The sequence below is a fragment of the Vicugna pacos genome, chromosome 19 (assembly GCF_048564905.1).
Source record: "Vicugna pacos chromosome 19, VicPac4, whole genome shotgun sequence".
NCBI lineage: Eukaryota > Metazoa > Chordata > Mammalia > Artiodactyla > Camelidae > Vicugna > Vicugna pacos.
The window spans coordinates 24,234,567-24,255,855 of NC_133005.1; the positions used below are offsets into that span (position 1 = coordinate 24,234,567).

Consider the following 21,289-nt stretch of genomic DNA (forward strand, 5'->3'; position numbering starts at 1 on the left):
TGGATGGCTTTGGATACATTTCTTGTATTCTCTGAGCCTCCGTTTCATCATCTATAATATGAGCTGTTGAACTAGGTAACTATTGTTAGCACTTATTGAGCTCTTAATTTGTTCCAGGAACTGGGCTAACAACTTTTTATGTATTGTCATTTTTTAAAATCTTTTTATTTGGAAATAATTCTCAACTCACAGGAAAGTTGCAAGGATAAGATAAATGGTATAAAAATGCGCTTATTCCCTTTATCCAGATTCAGCTATTGTTAACATTTAACATTGTTAACAGTGGAAATATTTGCATCTCTGTTCGTGAGGTGTATTGGACTGTAGTTTTCTTTTAAGAGTAATGTTGTCCTTGTGGAATGAAATAGTGTCTTAGTTTGAGTTGCTATAACAAAATACCACAGACTGGTTACTTTATAAACAACATAAATTTATTTCTCACAGCTTTGGAGGCTAGAAGTCCAAGATTAGGGCGCTAGCATAGTAGGATGAGGGCCCTCTCCTGGGTTGCAGATTTCCTCTTGTACCTTCATGTGGTTTAAAGGGCTGGGGAGCTCTGTGGGATCTCTTTTATGAGTGCTAATTCCATTCATAAGGATACTAATAATCTGCCCTCATGAACTAATCACCTCCCAAAGGCCCCACCTTCTATCACCACCACACTGGGCATAAGGATTCTAACATTTGAATCTGTTGGAGGGGGTCACATTCAGACCATGGCAATTGGGAAATATTTTTTCCTCTTAGATTTTCTGAAAGAATTTTTATAGAATTGGTATTATTTCTTTCTTACATAGAATTCCCCAATGGAGCCACCTGAACCTGGAGATTCTTTAATTATAAATTCAATTTCTTCTGTAGATAATGGCTGTTTAGGTTATCTCTTTCTTCCTGGGTGAATTTTAGTAGTTTGTGTCCATTTCATTCAGATTGTCAAAATTATTGTCATAAGAATGTTCATAATATTTCTTTATTACTCTTTTAATATTTGTTGAACCTGTAATGATGTCACTGCTCTCTTCATGATACTGGTAATTTCTGTCTTCACCTGATTAGTCTGGCTAGTGGTTTATCAATTTTAGTAATTATCTCAAAAATCAGCTTTTGATTTCACTGACTTTTCTCTGTTGTTTTTCTGTTTTCTGTTTCTTTGATCTCTGCTCCTTTTATTTCTTTTCTTATGCTTGATTACGGTTTAATTTGCTCCCTTCTTCCCATTTTTCTCATGATGAAAGCTGAGGTATTTGAGACCGTCTTTCTTTTCTAAGAATGTATATAACAAAATTCGATGTTGTATTATTATTTTCATTTAGTTCAAAATACCTTCTTAATTTTTTTTTTGCTTGCTTCTTTAAATTATTGGTTATTTAGAAGCATGACATTTAGTTTCTATATATTTGGGGAGTATCCAGAAATCTTTGATTTTTTAGATGGAGGTACTGGAGATAGAACCCAGGACCTCATGCATGCTGAGCATGCCCTCTACCATTTGAGCTATACCGTTCCCTGGCTCCTGTATCATTTTTAAATGATTGTGTTTATCTCTGGTAATATTCTTTGCTCCAAAGTTTACTTTATCTCAATAATATTAGCCACTCCTGCTTTCTTTTGATTAGTGTTTGCATGGTAAATATTTTTTCTCATCCTTTTACTTTTAGCCTGTGTCTTCACATTTCAAATTGGTTTTTTGTTTGTTTTTGCAGGTGTCATACAGTTGGGTTGCTTTTATCCAATTTGATAATCTCTGCCTTTCTGTTGAAGTGTTTAGACCATTTACATTTAATATGATTACTGATGTTACAGAGTTTAAATCTACCATTTTGTTCATTGTTTTCTGTTTGTCCCATCTGTTCTTTGTTTGCTTTTCCTTCTTTTTTGCCTTCCTTTGCATTAAGGATTTAAAAACATATTTTTTTGATTCCCCTTTTTCTCTTAGTTGAACCTCTTTATTTTGTTTTAGTGGTTGCTTTAGTGTTTATTGTATAGGTATTTAACATTACAGTCTGCCTTCAAGTACTATTATACCACTGTACCTGTATTTGAAGAACCTTATAGCAGTGTGTGTCCACATTCTCCCTCAGTCTTTGTGCTGTTGTTATCAGACACTTCACTTCCACAGATGTTATAAACTCCCCAATATATTGTTACTAGTTTTCTTATTTAAGCAGTGCCTTTGAGAGTCTTTAGAGAGATTTAAGAAATAAGAAAAAAAGTCTTTATTTTTCCTACATATTTTCCATGTCTGGTGGTCTTCATGGTCTATGTGTAGATTTGTATTCTTATCTGGTATTATTTTCACTCTGCTAGAAGGACTTTCTGTAATGTTTTTTGTAGCGCTAGTCTGCTGGCGATGGTATTTTAAAACATGTGTTTGAAAATTATTTCCCCTTCTTAAAGGATATTTTCGCTAGATACAGAATTCTAGGTTGGTATTTTTTTTTTTTCTTTCTGTTCTTTAAAGGCATTGCTTCACTGTTTCTGGCTTGTAATATTTCTGATACGTCTGCTTTTATTTTGGTCTTTGTTCCTAAGCAAGTAATGTATCTTTTCTCCTCCTTTTTGTTAATTTTAAGATTTTTCTTTTCATTACTGCTTTTCAGTAGTCTGTTTATGATGTGCTTTAGTGTGATTTGTTTCATGTGTCTTGTGCCTGGATTTCTAAGTGTCTTGGTTGGATCAGTTTTGATAAATATTCAGCCATTTATTTCTTCAGGTATTTTTCTCCACCTCCCCACCCTCTTTGGAGACTATAATTACATATATATTTGGCCTCTTGAGGTTGTTCCAAAATTTATTGATATGCTGTTCATATTTTTTCCAGTCTTTTTACTTTCTTTGTTTTGGGTAATTTCTACTGTTACATCCTCATGTTCACCAAGGTGTTAGTTCTATTCGGATTTTTTTTTAATGTGTTACATGTCTGTAGTCAATGTGCTCAGTGTTTAATACATGAAATATAGTTATACAGGCATACATTGTTTTAGTGTGCTTTGCTTCATTGTGCTTTGCAGAGATTGCATTGTTTACATATTGAAGGTTTATGGCAACCCTGTGTGAAGCAAGTCTGTTGGTACCATTTTCCTGACAGCATTTGCTCACATCATGTCTCTGTGTCACATTTTGATGATTCTTGCAATATTTTAAACTTTCTCATTACTGCTATATTTGTTATGGTCTCTGATCAGTGATCTTTGATGTTACTATTGTAATTATTTTGGGGTGCCATCAACTGCACCCCTGTAAGACAACAAACTTAATTGAGCTTGTGTGTATTCTGACTGTCCCACTAACTAGCTGTTCCCCATTTCTCTCCTTCTTGGGCCTCTCTATTCCTTGAGACATAACAATATTGAAATTTGGCCAATTAATAACCCTACAGTGAATGACCTCTGAGCATTCAAGTGAAAAGAAGAGTCGCATGTTTCTCACTTCAACTCAAAAGCTAGAAATGATTGAGCTTAGTGAGGAAGGCACATCAAAAGTTGAAACATGCTGAAACCTAGGCCTCTTGCACCAAATAATTTGCCAAGTTGTGTATGCAAAGGAAAGTTCTAGAAGGAAATTAAAATTGCTACTCCAGTGAACACAGAAATGATAAGAAAATGAAACAGCCTTATTGCTGATATGGAGAAAAATGTAGTGGTCTGGATAAAAGACCAAACCAGCCACAGCATTTCCTTAAGCCAAAGCCTTATCCAGAGCAAGGCCCTAACTCTGTTCAGTTCTGTGAAGACTGAGAGAGGTGAGGAAGCTGCAGAAGATAAGTTTGAAGTTAACGGTTTGGTTCATGAGGTTTATGGAAAGAAGCTGTCTTCATAACATAGAAGTGCAAGATGAAGCCACGAGTGTGATATAGAAGTTGTAGCAAGTTATCCAGAAGATCTAGCTGAGATAATTACTGTAGGTGGCTCCATTCAATAATAGACTTTTGATGTAGATGAAACAGCCTTATACTGGAAGAAGGTGCCATCTAGGACTTTTCATAGCTAGAGAGGAAAAGTCAATGTCTGGCTTCAAAGGATATGCTGACACTCTTGTTAGGGTCTTATGCAGCTGGTGACTTTAAGTTGAAGCCAGTGCTCATTTACTGATTCTGGAAATGATGGGGCCCTTAAGAATGCTAAATCTACTCTGCCTATGCTCTAGAAATGGAATGACAAAGCCTGGATGATGGCGCATCGGTTTATAACATGGTTTACTGAATATTTTAAGACCACTGTTAAGACCTAGTGCTTCAGAGAAAAAGATTCCTTTTGGAATGTTACTGTTCATTGACAGGGCACATGGTCACCCAAGAGTTCTGATGGAGATGTATAACAAGATTAATGTTTTCATACCTGCTAACACATCCTTTCTGCATGGATCAAGCAGTCATTTTGACTTTCAAATCTTATTGTTTAAGAAATACATTTTGTAAGCTGTAGCTGCATTAGATAGTGATTCCTCTGATAGATCCTGGCAAAGTAAATTGAAAACCTTCTGGAAAGGATTCACCATTCCAGATGCCAATAAAAACAATTGTGATTCATGTGAAGAAGTCAAAATATCAACATTAACAGGAGTTTAGAAGTTGATTCCAACCCTGTTGAATGACTTCGAAGGGTTCAAGACTTTCGTGGAAGAAGTAACTGCATATGTGGTGAAAATAGCAGAATTAGAAGTGGAGCCTTAAGATGGGACTGAATTGCTGCAATCTAAAACCTGAACAGATGAGGTGATGCTTCTTATGGATAAGCAGAGAAAGATGGAGTTTACTCCTGGTAAAGATGCTGTGAAGATTGTTGAAATGACAACAAAAGATTTAGAATACTACATAAACTTAGTTAATAAAGCAGTGGCAGGGTTTGAGAGGATTGACTACATGTTTGATAGAATTTCTGCTGTGGGTAAAATGCTAAACAGCATTGAAATCATTCATGAAAGGAAGAGTCAGTTGCTGTGGCAGACTTTATTGTCTTATTTTAAGAAATTGCCAATGGCCACCCTAGCCTTCAGCCACCACTCTGACCACTCATCAACCATCACAAGATAAGACCTTCCATCAGCAAAAAGTTTATGACTCGCTTAAGGCTCAGATGATGGTTAGCATTTTTTACCAAATAAATTTTTTAAAATTAAGGCATGTGCACTGTTCTTTAGATATAATGCTATATAGCACACTTAATAGACTACAGTGTAGCATAAACATAACCTTTATATGCACTAGGAAACCAAAAACTTTGTGTGACTTGCTTTATTATGATAATCGTTTTATTGTGGTGGCCTGGAACTAAGCCCACAGAATCTGCAAGGTTTGCTTGTAATAACTTTCAATATCCTCTCCAATAGTTCTTTCATTTGTCATTTTGGGGTCTGTTTTTTTCCCTCTCTCTCCCTTTTTTTTGGTTGTTATGGATCAAATTTTTTTGGTTGTTTGCATTCCTAGTAGTTTTTTGTTGGATGACATTCATTGTGAAGTTTTCCTTGGATTCTTGTCTGGATATTTTTGTATTCATGTCAGTATTTTGAGCTTCATTCTGAAATGGAGATAAAGTTACTTGGAAATGTATCCTTTTGAGTCTTTGTTTTAAGCTATTAGGTAGGGTTCCTTCCTGCCTTTATTTTTATAAAGCTATACAGATTTTTAAATTTCCTTTTCTTTCTTTTACAAAAATGACCTGTATATGTTCTTTTCATTCATTCTTATTTAATGCTCATAACAGTCTTTTTCCTAACAGTTCTAAGATTTTTACTCAGGCAGTAATTACCATCTGGCCTAACTGTTGGGTTAGTCTCTTAATTGGTACTCCAGTTTTCAGATTCTTTCCGTCTCTAATGTAGTGTTCACATTGCTGTCAGAGTGGTTCTAAGTTACAACTCTGATAATGCCACTGAGTTGCTTTTCAGTGCCTACAGCAGTGGGATTCACATTTAAAAAAAATTATTCCCCCAGTGGTAATAAAACAACCTGTGTGCATGTGTGTGTGTATGTATATACATCATACACTTGTTCATTTACACATTATACGTATGTATATACCACTATATATATCTTTTATAGGTATGTCCATTGTGAAGTACACCCTAAAACAAATTCTAAAGTATTATAAAATTATACTTTGTTTTTAAAGTGATTAGTTAACTTTAGAATGGAATTATTAAATGGTAGAGGATCTATTATTTTTCAACTAGTCTCATCTAGTTATCTTTGAATGCGTTGGGCTGACTTCTTTTTGGGTATGATTGCTCATAGTTTACTTCACCTGATGAAGAGTTTATATTCTTGGTATAAAAAGATCAGCTCTGTTTTCTCAGTGTCCCTTGTACTTGCATTATCAGTATTACCTCAAAACTGTCTTCTCTTTGTGGTAATGTTTGTAAGCTTGGTTAAAACTAGATAATAAACTCTGTTAATCCACCTGACTATACATATGAAACATGCTGAAAACAAAAGAATTTCAGGATACTGTATATGTTGTAGGGCTGATGTAGACTTGAGAAAGGGCAACAGTATCAATCCATATACAGAATGGGTAAGGCTTCATTTCTTATGTTTTTGGATTAAAATATGCATTTATGTGCTTTTTATTTTGGCAGTTACTGGCCTCATCGATAGACACCTCTGCCTGCTTTTTTTTTTAACATTTTTTTAATGAGTTATAGTCATTTTACAGTGTTGTGTCAAATTCCAGTGTATAGCACAATTTTTCAGTTACTGCAGTTATTGTGCCTGATTCTTGATCACCTTCTGATTCTTTTGTTTGGTAAAATAGTTTAGACATTTTAAATCAGTTAGCTTTTGCTGTGTAACAAGTCATCCCAAATGTGGTGCTTTGAAACAACAATTGTATGTTTAACTTCAATTCCTTGTGAGAATTGGTTGAATGGACTATCTTTCTAGTATGATATGGTTCAGATTATTTGAGATTATCTGGGCTGGATCTCTCAGGTATCCATGGTCAGCTGGAGGGATTGGCTGGGGGGCTGGCTCTGTTAGGCAGAATTTTAAAATGACCCTAATAACACATTCCTCTCTATAATCTCTTTCTCTGGCATGGGAGTGAGATTTGCAGTTTGCCTTCTCACCAGTAGGATACGGCAGAGATGAAAAGATTTTGCAGATGTATTTAAGATCCTTTGTCAATTGACTTTAACCCAAAGAGAGGTTATCTTGAATTGACCTGACCCAATCAGGCAAACCCTTTAAAAGAAGATTTGAAGGTCAGAGATGGAAGAAGTAAGCTGCCACATTGTGAGAGGCCCATATAGCAAGAATTGCAGGGGTCCCTAGGAGCTGAGTAAAATACCCCAGATGATAGCTAGCACCACAAGAAATTTTCTGCCAGTAACCGTGTGATCTTGGAAAAGGACACTGAGCTCCAGAAAAGAAAAGAAAGCAGCTTGGTTGACACGTTGATTTGAAACTTATGAGCCCCTGAGCAGAGAACCCAGCCAAACTGTGCTCAGATTCCTCACCCATGGAAATTGAGATGATAAATGTGTGTTGTTTTAAGTCAGTGAGTTTTTTGGCAATTTTCTATACAACAGTAGAACACTAATATGCTTGATAGTCTAAGGTGGCCTCACTATAATTTTGTCTTTTCCAGAATGGATTAAAATCATACAATATATTACCTTTTAAGATTGGCTTTTTTTACTCAGCTTATTACCTGAGATTTATCCAAGTTGTGTGCATCAGCACTTCCTTTTTACTACCTTATTGGGTAGTATTCAATTTCATGGGCATACCATAGGTTGTTTATTCACTCTTCCACTGAAGAACATTTGGGTTGTTACCAGTTTGAGGCTGTTACAAGTAAAGCTACTGTGAAAATTTGCATACGGGTTATTTCTTTGGGATAAATATCTGTTAGTACAATTGCTGAGTCATATGGTATGTGTGTATTTAACTCAGTCTGAAACTGCCACACTGTTCCAGAGTGGTGGTACCATTCTTGTTCTCACTAGCAGTGTATGAGTTCTGCTTTCTCAACGGCGCTTGGTACTGTCAATATTTTTACTTTTATCCATTCAAATAGCTGCATAAGAGAATCTCAAAAGGCCTTTAATTTGCATTTCCTTAATGGCTAATTATGTTGAATATCTTCCCATGTACTTTTGTTCCATTTGAATTTTTTTTTTTGGTGTTTATGTTCAAGTCTTTTGTCCATTTTTTAATTGGATTGTTTTCTTATTATTATTCAGTGTGAAGTGTTGTAGATAATTATTTGTCCGATATGTGATTTGCAAATATTCTTCCAGTATATGTAAATACAAAAATATATTTTTTTTTTTTTAGAAATATCTTTCATAGAGGAAAAGTTTTGAATTTTGATGAAGTCTACTTTATGAATTTTTAAAGTTTATAGATTTTTTTTGTAATTGCTTCATGTCTGAGAACTCTTTGCCTAACTGGATAAAAATTTTCTCATTTTCTTCTAAAAGTTTTATGTTTTACATTTAGGTCTATAATTTCTTTTGAGTTTATTATTTAATTAGGTGTACATTTATGTTAAGGTTTTTTTTTTTTTTTTTTGGTTTTGTTTTTTGCCTTTTTTTTTTTCTTTGGCCTATGGGTGGCCAGTTGTTCGAACAGCGTTTGTTCGTAAAGAATATCCTTTCTCTATCAAATTACTTTTTCACCTCTGTTTTAAAAAAAAATCCTGGCCAAAGTTTGTAAAAGGTTCTTTTGGTCTCTTTTCAATTTATCTATATGTCTGTTCTGTCAGTAACATATTATCTTATTAACTGTTGTACAGCTGTATGATACATTGTAAAATCAGGTCGTGTGATTGCTCCAACTTTATTCTTTTACAGAATTGTTTCAACTGTTCTGATATATTTGCCTTTCCGTGTAGAACTGTCTTAACTGTATCTACAAAACTTTTTGTTGAGATTTTAGTAGTAAATACATTGAATTAATTGATCAGTTTGGAAAATTGACATCTTAACTATGTTGAATCTTCTAGTCTATGATCATGGTATGTCTTGTCTTGTCTTTTTTTTTTTTAGATTGTTTTAGATATTTTCAAACCTAGCATTTTGTGTGTGTGTTTTTAGCATACAGTCTACATGTTTTGTTAGATCTATACCATAATATTTAATTTTGAAGAAGTTACTGTAAATGGTATTGTGCTTTTAGCATTGGTTTCTACTTACTGATTTCTAGCATACAGAGAGTATTGAGTTTTGTGTGTGTGTTGACCTATATTCTGTGAACTTGATAAACTCACTTATTCTAGGTTTTTTCTTTAGATTCCTTGGTATTTTCTGTGTGGACCATCATGTCATTCGTGAATAGAGCCAGTTTTATATGTTCTTTTTGATCTGTGTGCATCTTGTCAGGTGGCTCATATTTCATCTTGTCCTATTACTAATGATACCTACTTTTATCCCTTGGTTAAGGAGCATCCGCCAGACTTCATCACTGTAAAACCTCCTCTTTTTCCCTCTTTAGTAACTATTTTTTGGGAGGGGCTTTGAAGCTCTGTGATATCTCATTCTTCTAAATTTTGGTTTATTTATATGTTTGAAATCACGGTTTTCTGTTTTATTCAGTGGGTTATAATCCATTATTACTCATTTAGATGTTCAAATTGTCCCTGATTTGGCTGGTGGGAATTTTGTCACTCTGGCTTCTGTGTTTCTTTAACATATTTCCATCATTCTTGGAGTACTGTCATCTTTCTGGCAAAAGATGATCTAGGCTCACTGTGTACTTTCCCTGCTGTAGCCTTTTTATTGTTTCTCCATGGAGTCCTGGTTCTTTTAATGTGTAGTGGTATTCAGAAATCAAGATCTAGGTTCTAGATATGCTTGCAGTTCTTGGGGTCTTGCCAATCCCAGTTCCTCTCAGTAGGAAGAGGCTAAGGAATATTTGAGTGTATTTACATACATATATATATGTGCACTTACATCTGTATTTATGTCTAGCTTTATTCAAAGCCATAAATTTGCACTAATAACACAAATTCTAATGCAAGCCTACGGAGTTCATTCTACTTTTCTCCCTTTCCATATTTGTAACTTCATTCTCCAGCAGTGAGAATCTGACTCCTATTTTTCCTATTATTTCTAATACATCTCTAATATATTTACTTGTTTAATCTTCCCACTGTCTTGTATGACTAATCTTCTCTCCCATCACTGTTGCTGCCCTCCCCTCATGAAGATGCCCTCTTGACCCTCTTGGACTCCAACACTCTCTGCTGGATTGGCCCCCCTGGATGATGGCCTCACCTGCTCAAGCTCTGATCCCCCACAGCAGTCTGCCTTCTCATATAAACACCCTCCTCATCCATCTTGGGTTTGGATACCCTACCCCTTGTCATTCCTCCTTTGGAAATTTCACCTTTCTTGAGCTCTGATTCCCAAGTAATGGGGCCCTCATGTGTGGATACCGTCCATTCCCCACTCAGCCTCTGATGTCCTGCTCTTGGCCGCTAGGGCTCCTCTCTCCACCCTTCTTGTACACACCTAATGGAAGGAACGACTAGTTTGGGGAAGAAAATAGTGGCCCTTCCCTTTTAAAAAATTAGTTTTTGTTTTTTTTTGTTTTTGGTTTTCATTTGTAGATTTTAAAATTTAATATAGTCTACATACAAGTCCTTTGTTAGATACATGTATTGCAAATTCTTTTCCCAGTCAGTAGGCTACCTGTTCATTTTCATTAAGCTGTCTGATTAGAAGTCCAGTTTTGAGAAAGTCCATTTTATCAAATTTTTAGAAGTACACAGTTAATGTTTTTAGAAATCTTTCTTATCCATGACACAAAAATACTTTATTATCTTTTCTTCTATAGAAGCTTTATATTTTTGGCTGTTTAGGTTTGGCTCCCTACTTTACAGCTAATTATTTGCTTAATTCTAGAATAAAAATATAATAGCTTCAGGATTACCAATCCATTTCACTGTGAAAAACAAATCTAACTAGAGCTCAGTATGTTCATAGTTCATTTAGTTCTTTAGCCCAAGTGTATGTAGTTAATATGCTGTGTTTAAAAAACTTGTTGCTTGAGTTAGAGCCACCCCTGCCACACCCCTTAAGTGTGGTTGTGTCAGTCATTTGAAATATATAAAGCAAAAAATTTTAAAGTATCACAGTATTTTCTCTTCTCAAGGCTGTAGGAAAACAGGCAGTCTCTTACATTGTTGCTGGGAACAGATAATCAGCACAACTTTTTTTTGAGGGGAATTTGGCTATTAACAAAATTATACTTGCACCTACCTTTTGACCCAGCATGTTTCATGTCAAGAATTTACCCTAAAGATACATACACCTTCACTGATATAAAAGTACAGGTTCACAAAGTTATTCAGTGCACTAGGGTTTCTATTTGTAAAATATTGAAAGCCATCTAAATACCTGCACATGGAGAAGTAGTTGCATAAGTAAACTTTGGTACATCTGCATTTTGGCATACTATGCTGCTGAGAAGAGAATGAGGAAGAATATCTATAAAATGAAAGAGTGATTTCCAGGATACGTTGTTAAGTAAAAAACGTATTTTGCACTTTGTCTATCTATAGCATGCAATTTTTTGTCTAAGGATGAAGGAGAAATTAGATATGTATATTATCATTTGTGTAAAAAGAGACATAAGAAAAATAAACCGGAAAGTAACAAGATTGATTACCTTACCAGGGGATGCATAGGAATGGAGTAGAAAGTTACGGGGTGGGAGGGAAGAAAGGGATAAAGGGGACAGTGTCAATTCTCTGAGTTTGACCTTTTGTGTAATTTTGACTTTTATAACTATGTTATATTTCACATTTACTTGAAAAGTAAAATAATGAAGATGAGGAATAAAAACCAAAATGCATTACAAACAGAAAAGATGAAGCCTAAAGCTGTTAATAGCTGTGAATGTCCTCTTATATTGCCAAACACATCAATTTCATTCTTTCTGAAGGTTGGTCCTGTAGCTGTCTCTTCTGTTCCCAGTATGGACTGTTGGAGAGTAACCAACTGTTGTGGTTTGTCCAGGGTTAAGCAATTTCCTGGGGCACAGAACTTCTAGTGCTAAAATCAGGAAGGTCCCAGGCAAACTGAGGCAAGTTAGTTACCTTGTCTGACATGCATACAGCTGTTTTCCTGGGACTTCTCTGCATTCTCACCTTAGGAATTTTCATCACCTTTCTCCTGTGTTATAGCCTCTCTTTCCTATATCTCTTGCGGGCATTGTTTTTGTTGTTTGTTTATATAACACACATTCTTCGGTTACTTCCTGAGAACAGGTGCATAGGAGGTAAAATTTTTGAGACCTTCCATGTCTTCAATCTATGTTCCATATGAATTACTAGTTTGGTTCAGAATTCCAAAAGATGTTCTTCTATTACATTCTCCAAAACTGCTCTTGAGAAGTGTGATGATGCCATTCTGTTTCTTTGTTATGTGATGTGTTTTCTCTGACTGGAAGATTTTAGGATCTCTTTTTCAATCCTGTGTTCTGAAATTTCATCGTGTGGGGCTGTGGAATGGGTCTTTTTTCATTCATTGTGCTGGGGCATTTTGCCTTACTAAACTTGGAAATTCAGATCTTTTAATTTCTCTTTCTAGAACTTCTGTTTGTTATATGTGGGACTTTTCTTGATGCAGCCTATTTTCTCTTTCTTTTGAGTCACTTCTCTGGGAAATAACCTACTGGTTGTTGATTTTTTTTAAGTCTCATTTTAAATTACTAGCACATTGTTCATGTTCTCTGATGTTCCTTTATTTTTTTTTTAAATGGCATTCTGTACTTGTTTTTGGACCATCTCTTTGAAAACATTTGCTGTGAAATCTTCATTATCTCAATTTCCTTTCAGTTCCTCCTTTTGTTTGTTTATTTTGGTTGCTATCCTTCAGATAACAGTAGTGCTTACATATCTGGTAGTCCTTGATAGGTCATTCACAGTGAGAACAGATTCTGTGCTTGCAGGCACTATTTTCTGGCTGTGACAGAGTGGGAATCTAGATTTTTTTTTTTCTGGCATCCCCCAATTATCTGGACCTTAAAGGTGTTTTCTTTTAGGCTGGTTACTTTTTCCAGGAGGAAGAATCCTCACATCTCTTGCAGATAGTCGACAGTAGGCCGGGGTTAGGGATGTAGGGCTACACTGTTCGGAGAACTTTGGGAACCACGCTGGGGAGGAGGGCTGGCGCTATCACCATTTTATACGTGGTATTTGACTTAGTAGTCTTGTTTAGAATGTGGCACCTCACCCCCTGCCCACGCTTTGAGCTGGTTTCTATTCCAGAACCTCTTTCCAGTCAGAATATTGATCTCCTGTTTCCTTCTGGAGCTGGAGAAGGGTATTGCCGGACTATCTGAGGACACAGAAGAGACCTGAGAGGTCTAAATTCTTGTTCAGACTTCCAACCAGTTCTCCAGTTTCCATTCCCATGCCTCACCTCCGTTTGCAGTGGTTCCTGGTACCTCTTAATCCCTGCCCCTTGAGGGGTTTGCGTTATAACTTGCTTGCTCTTTGTGGTTTTTCTCTCTGCAGCCTTAGACTTCAGTTTTCTTTTTCCTGCTGAGTTGGTCACTTCTTGTCTTCCTGCTCTCCATCTTCTAGAATTCTGTTGAGATCTATCATCTGTGGCCTTTTTCTTCCCTCTTTCTCTTTGTGCATTTATACATTTTAAAATGCAGTCATTCTAATGAGGCTTCAGGAATTTGCAAAAAACTGTGTTCATTTTGCTATGCTTAAATGGAAGCTGCAGCCTTTGTGCAGAGAAAGTGGGAAATACCTTTGATTTCTATACCAAACCCTACCCTTGTTACCCTGCATGCCGTCCAGGCCTGTGGCCCTAGTCTTTCCCAGTAGCAACCAACCACTGTCGTTAATTTAATGCGCATCCTTCTTATTCATAGGTATTCATGAAAAGTGTGTGGTTTGTTTATATAGATGTATTTTTATTCCTTTGGTCTACTGTTTAATACTATACCATATAAATATATCTCATTTTACTTTTCCGGGCCCCTATTGTGGATTTTAAGGTTTTTCATTATTTTTCCAGTTTTTCATTATTACAAACTGTAATAGTAAAATTGGTGTAGTAATCATCCTTTTACTTTTGTAGTCTCCATATGCAAACGTTTGAGAATTTTTCTAGGAGACGACTTCCCTACCTTTTAATGGGTAAAATGGAGGTGATTCGGGGGCACTCTGTGGGCTTGAAAACCTTTCATTAAATTTTCTTTACATACTAGACCTATGATGAGAAAAGTAGAATTATAATACTTCCAAACCTTTTCAAAAATTTTATCAAGAAACATGCTTTTTTAATGGTTCAGTAACTCCTTATTAACAATACTGAAATCTGAAATATTTTGAGAACTGAAAAAATTTATTTCTAACTTGTTTGGCAGTAAAAACCTGATTTGTCTTTTGAAGCTCATTTGGTGGCAAAACTTCACTTGGTATGTGTATACATGTTAATTCAAAAAATATTAATGTATTTGACTATGGGTTGCTGGTGGTGTTAATATATGATATGTTGCCATTTAAAATGTAAGAATTATAAGAAATTCTAAGAAATCTTGAATTCTAAAACACGTAGATGCAGTGGTTTCAGAGGAAGGATCATGGACCTGTGGTCACTGTCAGCTGCAGCTTTGCAGATGTGGGTGGCAAACCACAGACAAGAATTTTGTTTTATTTCTGATTGATGAAAACTCCTTTTTTGTCATTAATGAGCTCTTAGACCAATTTCTTCTTTTTAATCTGTGTTCGAAGAGTGGTTCATTTTTTAAATAACAGCTCTTCCTTTTCTTTCTTTGACAGCTGTAATATTGAAATTGCTTGTGATAATGCAAATGGGTTTCAAATTGAATAGAACTTTCTTATATTAAGTATTTTAAAAATGGATAAAGCCTTTTTCTCACATACACAGGTTTTTTTTTTGTTTGTTTGTTTGTTTGTTTTTTTACACAGAGGTTGCTTTACTAGTTCTGATTTTCTTTAGGATTCACATAACAGTGAAAACATCACTAATGGACTGTTGTTTAAAGATGAATTTTAATTTTGGATCTTTATGCCTTGTGTATACTTGAATGTTTTTTAATATGGTTTTTACACATTTTGATGAGATTCATCCATCTTTTCAGAGCTGTCAGTTAAATTTAGTAAGCTGCTTTTTATCCAGGTTTATTGGGATATAACTCAGACTGTACAGTTCACCCCTTTAAAGTGTACAGTTCATTGGCTTTTAGTATATTCATAAAGTTATGCAACCATTACCATTATCTAATTCCAGAGCATTTTCATCACCCCTAAAAGAAACCCCATACCCTTTAGCAGTCATTTCCTATACTCCCTTCCCTCACCCCCTAACAACCGCTAATCTACTTAGATAATAATAGCTTTGTAAAAAAGCAAGAACTCCCATCTTAACTGTTCAAGAATGTCTTGACTGTGATCCATTGCTTGTCCCTGTACAGTTAAGTTCTACACAAAAAATCCAGTTGAGCGTTTCATTGGACTCTACAAGTCAATTTGAAGAGGCTTTACTCAACATCTTTACAGTGTTGAGTTTTCTTAATCAAAAACATGGCATGGCTCTTCATTTATTTAGGTTTTAAAGTTTTCTCTATTTTAATTTTATTTTTTCATAAAATGGTTTATTTCTTTTGTGAACTTTATCCCAGAGTAACTTACTCTTTGTTATAAATTACATTTTCTAATTGGTGGTGTCATTACTGATGTTAGATTTTTAACGCGATTTTGAATCTTACAACCTTGCTGAATTTCTTACTGGGTCAGAATCTCTTTGATCTTCGTGTAGGTAATTATACTTAACCGGAAATTATGATACTCTTGTTTCTTATAATCCCTTCTTGTTGCTTTTTATTATCCATTGGTTAAGAACTCCAGTATACTGTTGAATGGTTGGTATATTCTTAGTTTTTTATAATTTATATTAAAACCTCTCAGATCAGCCTTCCCTAAGAGACACTATAGATTTCTTGCTCAGGAAAGGTTAATCATTCCCATAAAGGAAGGAAAGGCATACCTGAGATTTGCTTTTTGTTTTTTAGTTAATAACCTAGTCTTGGGCAATCTAAACTTCACTGGTTTAAGTTTTAATCAGTTTTATTCACATATGGGGCTTGTATTCGCAGTGCTTTTTATTTTATAAAACATTTGATTTATGAGAAAATACTTTGTCTGCGTTTTTTTTTTTAATGCTGGTTTTTTTTTTTCCCCATCACTAGCCTCTTTTCCAGTTGCCTTGCCAAACTGTGTATTTTAAAAGCGTGTATTTGTGTTAATAGGTGAACATGGGTAAAAATTATATGGCAAGTATTTGTACTGTTTTGTTTTTTACAGGTTTTCTTTAAATTTGAAATTATTTCAAAATAAGTGTTTAAAATGCATTTATTTATAAAAGTAATACATGCCCATGATCAATATTAAAAAGATTCTAGAACAGCTATAATAAAAAAGACAAATAACTGAATTTTTTTAAATTTTAAAAAATTTTTATTTCTTTAATCTTTTTTTGAGGGGGAAGGAGATAATTAAGTTTATTCATCTGTTTATTTAATGAAAGTACTGGGGCTTGAACCCGAAACTTCATGTATACCAGGCATGCACTCTTTATCACTGAGCTATATCCTCCCTCCCAAATAACTCAATTTAAAAATGAGCAAAACACTTGAACAGACAGCCTCTAAAAACAGGATAGGATAATGACCCGTAAGCACATAAAAATGCGTTTGATGTCTTTAGTCATCATGAAAATGAAAATTAACCACAGTAAGGTACTCACTGCGTTAGAATGGCTAAAATAAGATTGATAACACCGAATGTTGGTGAGGATATGGAGCAGCATCTGGAACTCTCATGTAGTACTATTGGGAGTGTAAAACTTTGGCACCTTTTTTTTTTTTTTTTAATCATTCATCCATCCTATACCCAGCAGTTCTACTTCTAGGTATTTACCCATGAAAAAAGAAAATATGTTGATAAAAAGCTGTATCCAGGAATGGTCAGAGTTGCTTTGTTCATAATAGCCCAAATCTGGAAATAACTCATGCTTCAACAGTAGGAGAATAGAAGAACAAATGGTTGCATAGGAATGATACTCTGTAATAACAGATAATGAACTACTGATGTATATACAGCAACATAGTTGATTCATAAACATGAGACTGAGCAGAAGAAGCCAGACACAAAGGAGTACATACTATATGATTCCATTTACATGGAGACCAAAAATAAGCAAAACTAATTTTCAGTGATAGGAATCAGAGCAGCCTTTGTCTCAGTGGGGTAGGAGGGGCAGTGTAGAGTGGGGATTGACTAGGAAGAGGGCACAGGGGAACTTTTAGGGGTGTTGGATATGTTCTATATTTTGACAATGCATTTGTCAAAACTAATCAGATGGTATACTGTGCATTTCACTCTTTGTAAATTATACCTTAATTTTAAAAAGTAAGGGAAAGGACATAAGGACATTGACCCAAGGACATTCTCCTACATAAACACAAGTACAGTTAACACACTTGGATTATTTAACACTAATGCAAATCTACCATCTACAGTGCAGTTCATATTCAGATATTATGCTATTGTCTTTTACAGCATTTTTAATATTGAGGCTTTAGTAAAGGATCACACATTATTAATATTTTTTAAAATGTCTTCATGTAAAATATGCTTGTAAGAGAAATTTTGAAATCTCGAGTCCTGGGCATATTTTCTGGTGCCTGTAATTTCATTAGATTTCATTTAGCCTATTTCATTTTTGTCAAACTTCTAGAGTTAATGTTCGGGAAGTTAATGGTATCAGACTTCTAAGTTTATATGGAAAGATTAATGATCCTTAAAAATGCAGAATTAGAATTGCAAATCTTGCTTTCGTTTTCTTAAAAAAGTTTTGTTCTTCTGTTTGCCCTTTACTGAATTTGTATGCCTTTAGAAATTTTGGGTTGTTGTTTGAGTTGCAAACAATTGGGTAGTATTTTTGTTTGTTTAATGAGTGAGGTTTGTAATCAGATCTAGGTTTCCCCTAGACTCTGGGACCTAGGGGAAAATTTGACTTAGCTGTTGGTGAAGCATTAACAACCTGATTTTTCTCTTTAAATGTTAATTTCTTGATCACAAAAACAATACACATTAATTGTAGAAAATACCCCAAATCAAAAAGAAAGTGAAGGACTCAACTTTACTGAGTTTTAGAGGTGGTGTCAGGTAACACTTTAGGAAATAAATATTTATGTCATCTTTTGTCTATGCAAACACGTTCACACAATTTTCATTTTTTAAAACGATGGAATCATCCTGTATAAAGTTAACTGCTTAATTCACTTGCATCATCATCATTTGTCTTGTCATTAAGTATTCTACAGCTTTCTTTCAAATGACTATTTGTTAGTATTCCTTGATGGAAATACTGTAATTACTTTTGTCAACTTTCTTATTGTGGAAATATAAGACAATAAAATGCATGGAACACGAATGTTCAGCTTAATGAATTATTGTAAAATAATTATCCTTGTAACTGCCACAGATCAAGATACCAAACATGGCCAGTAGCCAGGAGCCCTTGAGTTCCTCTACCCAGTTAAAACCCCCTTCATCTCTTAGACATAACTACTATCCTGACTTATGGAAGTTATATTCTTGCTTTTCTTTAGTGTATCCCACCTGTGTTTGCATCCCCAATGTTGTACTTTAGTTTTGCCTGTTTTTTAACATTCATCTATGCTGTTGTGAGTAGCTGTAGTTCATTCATTTTTTATTATTGTATAATAGCTATTTATTGAGTATCAGTCAATACATTGATCAAACCATGTATTGATTCTGCTGATGGGCACCTTGGTTGTTTTTAGCCCAAGTTACAATTGACACTGCCATGAACATCTGGCTATGCTTCCTGATGTGTATATGCATGTTCTTCCCTAGGGAATCCAACCCTGGGATTGTTACTGCTGGGTTATAGGATGTTTATATCTTCAGCTGTACCAGATAATGCCAAAACTACATTCTTAAATGTTTAGGATCCATTTTCAGTGTACCTGTTCCAAATCCTTATTATTACTACTTGGTATTGTTTAATTTTAGCCATTCTTGTGGATATGATGATATCTCATTGTGGTTTTTATTTGCATTGTTTTGTGTCTTCCTTACTGTTAGTGAGGTTAAATACCTTCTCATGTGAATGTTGGCCATTTGGATATCCTCTCTGGTGCAATGCCTAGTTCATGTCTGCCTTTTTTTCTTCTAGCTTGCCTTTTTCTTAGTGATTCGTGTAGTCTAGGGACAAGTTCTTTATTAGTTACGTAAGTTGCAGATCTCTTCTTCACCTCTGTAGGTAGTTTGCTCTTTTCACTTCATTAATGATGTCATTTGCTGAACAGAGGATCTTAATTTTAATGTAGTTCAACTGATTGATTTTCTCCTTTAAAGGATTAATGCTTTTCATGCCCTGTGTGTGTACGTCTTAGAAGCATTGAGTTAAAAAGTATATAACATTTTTAGATTTTTGCTTACAGTTTACTTTCCCACTGGCTCATAAACCTTTTTATACACCATTTTCATGCTTACCAACAGTGTATGTGTGATTTTCCCACACTCTTGCCAGAACTGGAGTTTTGGGGTCAGTTTTGATGATGTAGTAGATCTCTTTTCTTCGTTAATGAGTATTTTATCTTAGTTTGCCGGTGTGATTCAGAGAATAAATTGTGCATCATTCCAATAACATGGCAGTCAATAAGCATAATTGCAAGATTAATATTAAAAGTATCTTTTAGCTTTTGATTCTGAGGAGCATTCATGGCTGGTAGGGAAAAGCGATAAAGATATGAAAAGCCATTTTCTTTTCTATTAGTTTAAGCCAGCATGATTTTGGCTTAAATTACTGAAAATAAATTGATGAAGACTTAATATAGTAGTCCCCCAAGAAGTTCCTCTTGGGAAATATGCTCCAAGACCCCAAGTGGCTGCCTGAAACCCTGGATCGTACCTAATCGTACATTACTATGTTTTTTCTTATATACATACCTACGTACCTATGATAAAGTTTAATTTACCAGTTAGGCACAGTAAGGGGATATAAATTAGGCACAGTAAGAAAATACAAATTAGGCAGAGCAAGAAGTACCACCACCATTACTCCTGCCTTTGGGGCCATTATTAAGTAAAGTAAGAGTTACTTGAACACAAGTGCTGTGATACCATGATAGTTGATTGGATAACCATGATGGCTACTAAGTGACCAGTGGGCGGGATATGCTGGACAAAGAGATGATTGACATCCCAGGTGTGAGATGTCATCCTGCTGCTCAGAACAGTGTGCAGTTTGAAACGTATGGATTGTTATCTCTGGAGTTTTCCATTAAATATTTTCTGACCCTGGTTGATCATGGAATGCAAAAGAAACCACAGATAAGGGGGGGAATACTATATAGTGGATCAAGGGACCCATGGAATCGGTGAGTTAGAGTTTTGTGGATTTCCCTTACAAATTTCTGGCATATTTTTAAGCAGCAGAATCATGATTTTACCTACTCTTTTCCACACACTTTTATTCAAAGAAGACACCCCCACCTCAGCCTCTCTTTGCTCCTCCTCTCTCCAGCCCCCAATATTCATTCATATCCTCTCCTGGTTTCGAAGTAGCTCCTAAGTTTTCCTTGGGAATAGGTAGTTTAATCCTGAGACTCCACAGAAGAACCTGCTAGAAGAAGTGTTTGTTAGGAGATGAACTTTGGAGTGGAGCTCTCCTCTATGCTCTAGCCTTGTTTCTACTCTTAGTTTAGTTTAGATCTTCATCACTTTTGCTGGATTTCTGTCATATTCTAACTTCCTCCTGCCTCCAGACTTCCCATGGTTAATAGAATGAAATTCCTAAAACTCAAATCATTCCCCTGGTTATCCTTTTGAGACTTAAAAACAGTCACATCTTTTTTTTTTCTTATTTTTTTCCTTTTCAGTTTTATTCAGTAGAAAAAGTCACAGTTTTAATCCCTCAGCAGAACGTCGTAATTGTCACCGGCCTCTTGCTCTCTCCCTGTCTTCCTCACATAACCAGTTTTCTACACACCTACTGAAATCTGTGAATTCCTTTGAGTGGAATGTTCTTATCCCATTACCTAGAACTCCCTTCTTCCTCCCCACTGCCAACCCATTTGCCTACTAGCTAACTTCTTTCAAAACCCAGCTCAAGCAATACATCTCCTTGCAAACCTTACCTCCCTGATCCTTATTCACTTTCTGTACCCCATGCCCTCTCTCTTCCAACTCATTGAATTTGATGCTCCCTCTTCTGGGCTGCCACGGCTCTGTCTGTATGTTTCCATCCCTGTGCTTTGTATTGTTAC

At 35.3% G+C, this 21,289-nt stretch overlaps 1 protein-coding gene across 3 annotated transcripts in view; it reads left to right on the plus strand.

The window, feature by feature from the left end:
• The window catches only part of ASXL1 (ASXL transcriptional regulator 1), a 60,280-nt gene that overhangs the window by 27,869 nt on the left and 11,122 nt on the right, over positions 1-21,289 (plus strand). The gene's annotated exons all lie outside the window — the stretch shown is intronic.